General features: G+C 39.2%; 1 pseudogene; it reads left to right on the top strand.

Moving 5' to 3' along the window:
• Positions 1 to 5,061: 5,061 nt before the first annotated feature.
• On the top strand, positions 5,062 to 6,985 carry LOC142869986 (PHD finger protein 21A pseudogene; annotated as a pseudogene).
• Positions 6,986 to 10,375: the final 3,390 nt, after the last annotated feature.

Below are 10,375 nucleotides of genomic sequence, written 5' to 3'. Positions count from 1 at the left end.
ACCAGGACACCAAGTCTAGAGCATCTGTGTGCCCAGGAGGGACAGTGACGTGAGTATGGGACTTTGCATTGGAACTCAGGCTCGCCCTGTCAACAGGGGAAGACAGCACAGAACAGAATTCTGCCAGCACTCACAGAGGGAGCATTTAGAACAGTCTGGCCAGAGAGAAATTGTTCCAAAACCAAGTTCTGGCTAGCCTCACCGCCAACTGACAAAAAGTGGCTTGGGGCCTGGAATAAATTTGTAAGGCAGTCAGGCCACAAAGGCTGCAGTCCTTGGGCAATTCCTGCAGCTGCGAAGGCTCAGAGCCAGTAGAGTTGGGGTGCATGGGACCCAGTGAGACACCAGCAACAGTGGCCAAGCCAGTGCCTGTGTTAACCCTCTCCGAATTCCAGGCACTGCAGCTCAGGGATAGTCTTCTTCCACTTGGGGAAAAGAGAGAAAAAGTATTTGATAAAATTCAACATCCTTTCATGATCAAAACTCTCAAAAAACCAGTAATAGAAGGAACTTACCTCAACATGATAAAAACCATGTATGACAGATCCACAGGTAGTATCATACTGAATGGGGAAAAACTTAAAACCTTTCCTCTAAGATTTGGAACAAAGAAGCCCACTTTCACCACTGTTATTCAACACAGTACTGGAAGTTCTAGCTAGAGCAATCAGACAAGAGAAAGAAATAAAGGCATACAAATTGGAAAGGAGGAAGTCAAATTATCCTTGTTTGCAGACAATATGATCTTATAACTAGAGAAACCTAAAGATTCTACAAAAAAAAAAAAACTATTAGAACTCATAAATAGAATACAGTTGCAGGATACAAAATCAACATAAAAATATCAGCAGCATTTCTATATGCCAAACAATCTGAAAATGAAACCAAGAAAGTAATTCAATTTACAATTGCTACAAATAAAACAAAATACCTATGGCTAAATTTAACCAAAGAAGTGAAATATCTCTATAAGGAAAACTGTAAAACATTGAAGAAAGAAACTGAAGAGGACACAAAAAATGGAAAGATATTCCATGCTCATGGATTGGGAGAATCAATATTGTCAAAATGCCCATAATACTCAAAGCAATCTACAGATTCAATGCAATCCTCATCAAAATACCAATGACATTCTTCACAGAAATAGAAAAAATAATCCTGAAATTTATATGGAACCACAAAAGACCCAGAATTGCCAAAACTATCTTGAGCAAAAAGAACAAAACTGCCGAAATCACATTACCTGACTTCAAATTATATTACAGAGCTATAGTAACCAAAATAGCATGGTACTGCTGCAAAAACAGTGACATAGACCAATGGAACAGAATAGAGAACCCAGAAATAAATCGACACATCTTTAGCAAACTGATCTTCAACAAAGGTGCCAAGAACATAGTGGAGAAAGGATAGTCTCTTTAATAAATAGTTCTGGGGAAACTGGATTGCCCTATGCAGAAGGATCAAACTTGGCCTTTATCTCTCACCAAATACAAAAATCAAATCAAAATGAATTAACTTAAATCTAAGGCCTGAAAGTATAAAACTACTGAAAGGAAACATTGGGGAAACACTTCAGAACATCGGTCTGGGCAAGGACTTCTTGAGTAATACCCACAAAACACAGACAACCAAAGCAAAATTGGACAAATGGGGCACTTCCACTCACTTTGGGATTAATTTTCCTTTTCTTCTAGTTTCTTAGGTGTAAACTGAGATTATTACTGAGACCTTTCTTTAGTCTAGTTTAGTCCTCTAAACTAGACTAAAGGTAGTTTAGTCCTCTACGTATGCTTTAGTGGCATTCCACAAATTTTGAAATGTGCTTTCCTTGTTATTTAGCTTAAAATACTTTGTAATTTCCATTTTGATGTCTACTTTGATCTATGGGTTATTCAGAAATGTATTATTTGGAAGGGGAGGCAGAGCAAGATAGCTGAATAGAAATCTCCAGCAATTGTCCCTCCACACAAACACCAATTTCAACAAAGCTAAAAACCTTCTGTGAAACAAAAGAAATAATCAACAGAGTGAAGAGACGCCCCACAGGATGGGAAAAAATATGTGCAAACTACCTATCTGACAAGAGATTGACAACTAGAACAACTGGAATCTATAAGGAGCTCCAACATCTCAATAGGAAAAAATCAAATTATCCAATTAAAATAGGCAAAAGATCTGAATAGATATTTCTCAAAAGACATACAAATAGTCAACAGGTATATGAAAACATGCTAAACATCATTAGTCATCAGAGAAATGCAAATAAAACCTATAATGAGATAACATATCACACTTGTTAAAATGGCTTTTATCAAAAAGACAGGCAATAATGAATGCTGGCAAGGATGTGCAGAAAGGAAACCTCTTGTACCCTGTTGGTGGGAATGTAAATTAGTAAAACCACTATGAAGAATGGTTTGGAGGTTCCTCAAAACTAAAAATAGAACTACCATATGACCCAGCAATCCCACAGCTGAGTATATATTCAAAGGAGGGTAAGACAGTATACAAAAAGATATCTGCACTCCCATGTTTATTGCAACACTATTCACAATAGCTAAGATTTAGAGTAAACCTAAGTCTAATTATTCCAGCACCATTTTTCAAAAAAGATTATCCTTTACCCATTAAATTGCATTGGCATCTTTGTTCAAAATCAATTAATTATGTATGTGTAGTTCTATTTTTAGACTCTGTATTTTGTCATTGTTCTACATTTCCATTTTGATGGCCATGACAATTGTCTTGATTAATGTCAATTTAGTGTAAGTCATAAAATCAAGTAATATAAGTCTTCCACTTTTGTTCTTTTCAAATTACTTTGCATATTCTAGGTAATTTATATTTCCATATACATTTTATAATCTGCTTGTTAATTTGCACAAAAAAAACACTGCAGGTATTTGGATTGGAATTGCATTGAATCTATAGATCTGTTAGGGGAGAATTTATATCTAAATAATATTGAGTTTTCTACCATGGTCATGATATTTAATTGAGTCTTCTTTAATTTTTCCCATCATTGTTTTGGTAGTTTTCTGGGTACAAATCCTCCACACATTTTGTTAAATTTCTCCCTAGGTATTTAATGGTGTTTTTGTAATGTCATTGTAAATTGTACTTTTCCTTTCATTAACTAAATGTTCCTTGTCAGTATAGAAAAATACATTTGATTTTTGGATATTAGTCTTATATTCTGCTACCTTGACAAACTCATTAATTTTAGTAGCTTTTTTTCTTTTTTTGGTAAATTCATTGAGATTTTCTACATAGAAGACCATGCCTTCTGGGAATAAACATAGTTTTACTTCTTTTTTTCCAATCTGCATGCCTCATATATTTTTTCTTCCTTATTCTACAGGTAAAAACATTCAAGACAATACTGGCTAGAACTGGTGAGATAAGACATCCTCACTTCATTCCCAATCTTAGAGGGAAAAGTATTAGTCTTTTACCATTAAATATGGTGTTACCTATAGATGTCCTTTATTGAGTTGAGGAGGTTCCCTTCTATTTCTAGAGTGCTGAGCATTTTGATCATGAAAAGATATTAACTCTGTCAAATGCTTTTACTGTACATATTGAGATAATTATATATTTTTCAATTATTTTTAGCATATATAAAAATTTATGTTTTATGACATATACAGCATTTTAAATTGTCTTATTTATTTATTATTTAATTGCTTGTCTTTCTTCTTCAATAAAATAGAAGTACCACAAGAGCACAAACTATCTTTCTAATACTATATCCTCAGTACCTACAACATTGCCTGAAACAGAGTGGGCACTCAGTAAATATTTATTGAATAAGTGAATTTATATATGAATGTATGAATAATACTTACCATATGATATTCTTTTTGTGCAACTAGTTATCTACCACCTTCATTAAATATCGAGGTCCTGGAAGTCAGAAAATGTCCCACTCAATTTTTTTGTTTCCCACAACACCTAACCTAAGGTTTTGGATTGAGGTATCCGTCAACATTTATTAATATGAATTTGAAAGTATTTGAACAGAAACACTTTATGCGATAATTGAAGCATCTTTCTATTCCTTCCTGGTGCACAGCAGGGAGCTACAGGGAACCAGGAGAAAAGGGTGGCATGGCAGAGTGGCATCAACTCTCTCCCCTTCCCCTGGCTCTTTCCTCCTCAGATTCTGCTCTGTTGGGTAGAGCCCAGACATTTTTTTTTTTCTCCTGAGTATCCAGCTTAGCGTTTGAAGCCAATAAAATTGATCCCTAGATGATGATTATCTTTTGTAACAATCAAACTCTAATCTCAGATTCGAATCTCAATTCCTCTGTTACCAACCTGAGTACCCTCAGCAAGCTGTATCACCTTACAGAGCTGTGCGAGGCTTCACCTTCATGGTAAGGAAGGATCCTGCTGCACAGGGTCATTGTGGGACAGTTAAAGAGGGACTGTGAAAGGGATGACGTAGGTAGCAATGCCCAATTTTTAATTAAAAGAAGAAACCTGAGGCTCATTTCTCTATGCGATTTAGGGTATAATAGTCACGACAAACCATTATGCGTTGTATTTTTGTAAGATTGTGTCATACAGACCTCAACAGAGATTCTTCTAGTACTGTTACACAATTTAAAAATCATAGTTTCTTTAGTATATGTTTCCTCAATCATTCCACAAATATATATGAAACAATTTCATTTTGACAAGCACTGTTCTAACTACAAAGGAAAATTAAGGAGGAAAACCCTTATCGTGTGGATTTACGTTCTAATGGTGGAGTCAAACATAGTAAACAGATAAATACCTCTGCATGATAAATGCAATGAGAGAGAAATGATCTGGATATTTGTACCATTGTATCCTAGAGAGAGAACCCTTAGAGGTGGTGTCAGTGATGGATTTTAGAAAGTAATTCCTGAGATGTGTCTTAAAGAATAAGTAAACACTCAGCGTATATTGAATGAATGTTGCTTATCCCATTCTACTTAGTCTTAAAGTTCCTGGAAGGGAGAGCCCAGCAAGGGGATGAGGAAAGGAGAGAGATGTCTATGGAGGAAGTACCAGCATTCAGTTTTGAGGATGCCAAATAAGAGACTAGGGGAGGAGAAAATGCAGCAGAAGAATCAACTCAAGGGACTTCAGGTCACAGGAGACAACGTATACTTCACAGTGTTCAGACATTATTGTGCAAGAGATGTGGAGTCACAGAAGAAAGGACTGACCTGGGCAGGCCTCAGCTTAGATGGATCACTCCAGGTGAGATTTTTTTTTTTTTTTAAGTCTTTGAAGTGACTACAGACGAATTTGAGATGCAGATGTTGTCTATGCCCCATTCTCACTCCCACTCCCCATGGTTCTTTGGGAATGATGATCTAAAGTTAGTCCACAACATGGGAGTTTTTGCTTGATCTTGGCATGTCATCTGTATGGACCTGGGAATGAGCTTCTAGTTATGATCCACCTCTCTCCCAGGGTTATTTTCATGCTGTTTAAGTATTCCTCTCTCCTGTTCTCTTGTTTTCTTTGCTTAGTCATAACTTCTGGCTCCTTGCAACTTGGCTTATATTAATACATGGCTTAAATTTTTTTTAACTTCAGCCCTGACTCCATATGATTTCAGAATTCCAGGGCTCAATACCAACCCACCTTGGTTTCTGAGTGTATTAGTTCAAAATTTTAAGAGAATAAATATAATTGGCCCAAGTCATCTGCCTATAATGAACTATTTTGGGTTAAATGATTATCCCTAGTTGAACCCCATGTGGCTAGAAAGTACAGATTCCCATAGTATAAAATGGCTGCCTAGGTCTGTTTTCCAAGAATGGCCTTAGGCAGGGCAATCCTTTCTGCCTGTGCCATGAGCAGAGGAGATAGACCTTGAAAAGGAAGAGCAGACTTGGAAGTGGAAGTGGTGAAGAAATCCAAGAAGCAACGGGGAAGGTAGAAAGGAAGAAGGTGGAGGTTGGTACCACACATGTAAGGTTGGCCCTGGCTCTGAGGATAGAAAAGCAATAGAAATTGGAGGGAATTTTTCTTGGTAGACTTTTGATGGCAGAACAAATAATTGGCCCATGAGAGGCAACACAGCTGGAGTTTGAGGTTTTAGCCATCTAGGAACTTCTAGATTCTTGCCAAAAGTGACCCGTTTCTGCACCTGTTCAGCCTGTGTCCCTGCCCAGCCCCACCTCCACAGACGGTGATATCCACGAGGATTTTTGCAGCGTTTGCAGAAAAAGTGGCCAGTTGCTGATGTGTGACACGTGTTCCCGTGTGTATCATCTGGACTGCTTAGACCCTCCTCTGAAAGCGATTCCCAGGGGCATGTGGATCTGTTCCAGATGTCAGGACCAGATGCTGAAGAAGGAAGAAGCAATTCCATGGCCTGGAACTTTAGCAATTGTTCATTCCTATTGCCTACAAAGCAGCAAAAGAAGAAGAGAAACAGAAGTTACTTAAATGGAGTTCAGATTTAAAACAAGAACGAGAACAACTAGAGCAAAAGGTGAAACAGCTCAGCACTTCTATAAGTAAATGCATGGAAATGAAGAACACCATCCTGGCCCGGCAGGAGATGCACACTCCCTGGAGAAGGTAAAACAGCTGATTCGCCTCATCCACGGAATTGACCTCTCCAAACCTGTAGCCTATGAGGCCACTGTGGGGGCCATCTCCAATGGCCCGGACTGCACCCCCCCTGCCAACGCCGCCACCTCCACACCGGCCCCTTCCCCCTCCTCCCAGAGCTGCACAGTGAACTGTAACCAGGGGGAAGAGACTAAATAACAGAGCCCCTCTAGAAGCCACGGGATCCCAGCGGCAAGGAGAGCAAAACACTGAAGACTCTAGAAAAGCAAAGCCGGATTTCTTCTGGAAAGTGCAGAATTCTTTTGGTTCTTTGGTTCCAGAGAGAGAGAAGATGCTTGTGCCAGGTGGCACCAGAGTTTGCCAATTGATCCTTCTTATTCTGTGTGTACATGCAAAGATTGGACCATGTTACATGAAATAGTGCCAGCTGGAGGTTCTTTGCCAGCACCATGCCAAGTGAAATAATATATTTACTCTCTCTATTATACACCAGCGTGTGCCTGCAGCAGCCTCCACAGCCACGATTGGTTTGCTTTTGTTTCCTTGGGTGGGGAGCAGAGATGGGGAGAGGGAGGAGAGCAGGTTTCAGACCCTTATTTGAGAGCCGTTTGCTTAGGTAGAGAAGATGAGTCCAAACAGTGTGTGGCCTTTCCTGTTTCTAAACTTTCACTACTATAAAACCAAAAAAAGGAAATTGAGATTTAACCTACTCCAGTGCTGAGAAGAGGGAAGGGGAGTGGCTGGGAGGGATGGGGTGGGAAGGTGGAGTGACCAAGCAGTATTTAATATTGTCCCGAGGGGGCTAGAGCGAGGGAGGCGGACGCCTAGAACAGCCCATAGTTCTCCCCACGTGCTCCGTTCCCCACGCGGGGATCCCCACCACTCCTGAGTCCCCTTCCCTCTCTGCTTGGTGAATCGCATCCCGTGGTGATCCCCTTGTGTCTCCTCTCCAAGAACAAGCAGAGCCAGGCCCTGGCCAGTGCCCAAGTCAGGGAAGAAGGCCATGTGTGTCCTGGAAGGGAAACAGGTGGATCAGTGATTTTACTTGAAAACAAGCTCCATCCCTTTTCTATATTTATAAGAAGAGAAGATCCTAAGCGAAGCAGCACTCGACCCAGGTGTGTGTGAAATGAATGGAGACATTTCTTTTCTCTTTTATTTTTGTTTTTGTTCTTTTCTTTTAAAAAAAGTTTTATTTTATTGTTTATTTTACTTTCTTGGTAACAAAAACTAAAATAAGGAATAAAAAAGCTGTTTTTCAGGCTGACAGTCCAATTAAGGACCTTGCATGGTAGAATAGGAATCATAATGTCAGTGTGGTCCAGTGAGTCTTTGTGAGTCCTTGTGTCATCGTTCGGGCACTGTTTTTTTATGCAAGGGCAAAAATCTTTGTATCTGGGGAAAACAACAACAACTTTTTTTTAAATTAAAAAGGGAAATAAACGATATTGAGGTCTTCCTAGTGTTACTTAAAATTAAGATCAAGATAAGAAACATTGTAAAAAAAATTACAAAAGTGCTATTTGTTTCCTAAAAACAGTGATTTCTATTAAAAAGGTGTCAGAACTGGGAAAAAAAGTGACCCATTTACTGACAATATTGAACAACATCTGGGATCTTGTTAGAAATGCAGAATTTCCCACCCACCCTAGACCTACTGAGACTCTGCATTTAACAAGATCTCCAGGTAATTCATGTGCACATTACAGTTTGATAAGTACTGCCTAGGTTCTAATAGGAAATTTGCAAAGTATTAATTGATGGGAAAAGGATGTGTTTGGGCTGGTGCAGAGGCTTATGCCTATAATTCTAGTGCTTTGAGAGGCCAAAGCAGGAGGATCGCTTGAGGTCACAAGTTTGATACCAGCCTGGGAACATAGCAAGATCCCGTCTCTACAAAAATTTTAAAAATTAGCTGGGTGTGATGGCATGCACCTGTAATCCTAGCTACTTGAGAGGCTACCTGGGCAACAGAGCAAGGCCCTGTCTCAAAGAAAAAAAAAACAAAAAGCAAATCTAAAAAATGATGTGTTTAAGACAGAAGAAACTGGACTAAGAGTCAGAAGCTCCCCTGTCTAGTCTCAGCTCCTCCACAACTGTCCTCCACAGCCATCTCTGTGGCCTTTCATGTTTTCTTTTGTATTTTTTCAATCTGAAATGCCCTTTCATTTATTAACAGATATTCATATGGAGTGAACCCTCAGTTCCTTTAGGTCTGTACTTTATGGGAAATTAAAACAGGGTAAGGGGAATAGGAAGGTGCTATACTACACAGGCTGCTCAAGGAAGATTTTTTTTTCTTTTTCAAAAAATTGGATGCTAACGAGTTATAATTGTATGTATTTATGAGGTACAAATCTATGTTATGATACATGTATACAATGTGGAATGATTGAATCAAGCTCATTAACATATCTATCACCTCAAATACTTATTATTTATTCCTTCTGTCTAACTAAAATGTTGTATCCTTTGATCAACAGCTTCCCATTCCCCCTATCTCTCAGCCTCTGGTAAGCACCATTCTACTTTTTGCTTTCATGTGTTCAATATTTTTTAGCTTCCATGGATAAGTGAGATCATGCTGTATTTGTCTGCCTGTCCCAGGCTTATTTCAAACTCAGCATAATGTCCTTCAGGTTTATCCATGTTGTCATAAATAACATAATTTCCCTCATTTTCAAGGCTGACTGGTATTCCTTTGTGTATGTATACCACATTTTCTTTTCTTTTTTTTTTTTTTGAGACAGAGTCTCACTCTGTTGCCCAGGCTAGAGTGAGTGCCGTGGCGTCAGCCTAGCTCACAGCAACCTCAAACTCCTGGGCTCAAGCAATCCTGCTGCCTCAGCCTTCTGAGAAGCTGGGACTACAGGCATGCGCCACCATGCCCGGCTGATTTTTTCTATATATTAGTTGGCCAATTAATTTTTTTCTATTTATAGTAGAGACAGGGTCTCTACTCTTGCTCAGGCTGGTTTCGAACTCCTGACCTCGAGCAATCCACCCGCCTATGCCTCCCAGAGTGCTAGGATTACAGGCGTGAGCCACCACGCCCGGCCTATACCACATTTTCTTTATCATTCATCAGTTGATGGATACTTAGGGTGATTGCATAGCTTGGCTATTGTGAATAATGCTGCAATAAACATGGGAGTGCAGATATCTCTTTGACAGACTGATTTCAAATCCTTTGGATATATATCCACATGGGGGATTACTGGATCACATAGTAATTCTATTTTTAGTTTCTTGAGGAAACTCCTTACTGTTTTCCATAATGACTGCATTAATTTACATTCCCACCAACAGTGTACTAGGGTTCCCTTTTCTTCCCATCCTCACCAACATTGTTATATTTCATCTTTTTGGTAATAGCCATTCTGACAGGCATGAGGTAATAATATCTCATTGTGGTTTTAACTTGCATTTCCCTAATGATTAGTGATGTTGAGCATTTATAGGTATCTGTTGGCCACTTGAATGTCTTCTTTTGAGCAATGTGTGTTCAGGTCCTTTGCCCGTTTTTTAATTGTGTTATTTGTTTTATTGCTGTTGAGTTCCTTATTGATATGGTTTGGATGTTTGGCCTCTCCAAATCTCATGTTGAAATTTGATCCCCAGTATTGAATGTGGGGCCTGTTGGGAGGAGTTTGGGTCACAGGGGCAGATCCCTCATGAATGGTTTGGTGCCCTTCCCATAGTAATGAGTGAGTTTTTACTTAAATAGCTCATGCTGAGAGCTGGTTGTTTAAAAGAACCTGGCACCTCCTCCTCTCTCTCTTGCTCCTACTCTCACCATGTGACATAC

This window comes from Microcebus murinus, chromosome 1 (genome assembly GCF_040939455.1).
Source record: "Microcebus murinus isolate Inina chromosome 1, M.murinus_Inina_mat1.0, whole genome shotgun sequence".
Lineage (NCBI taxonomy): Eukaryota > Metazoa > Chordata > Mammalia > Primates > Cheirogaleidae > Microcebus > Microcebus murinus.
This window is presented reverse-complemented; position numbering and strand designations above follow the sequence as displayed.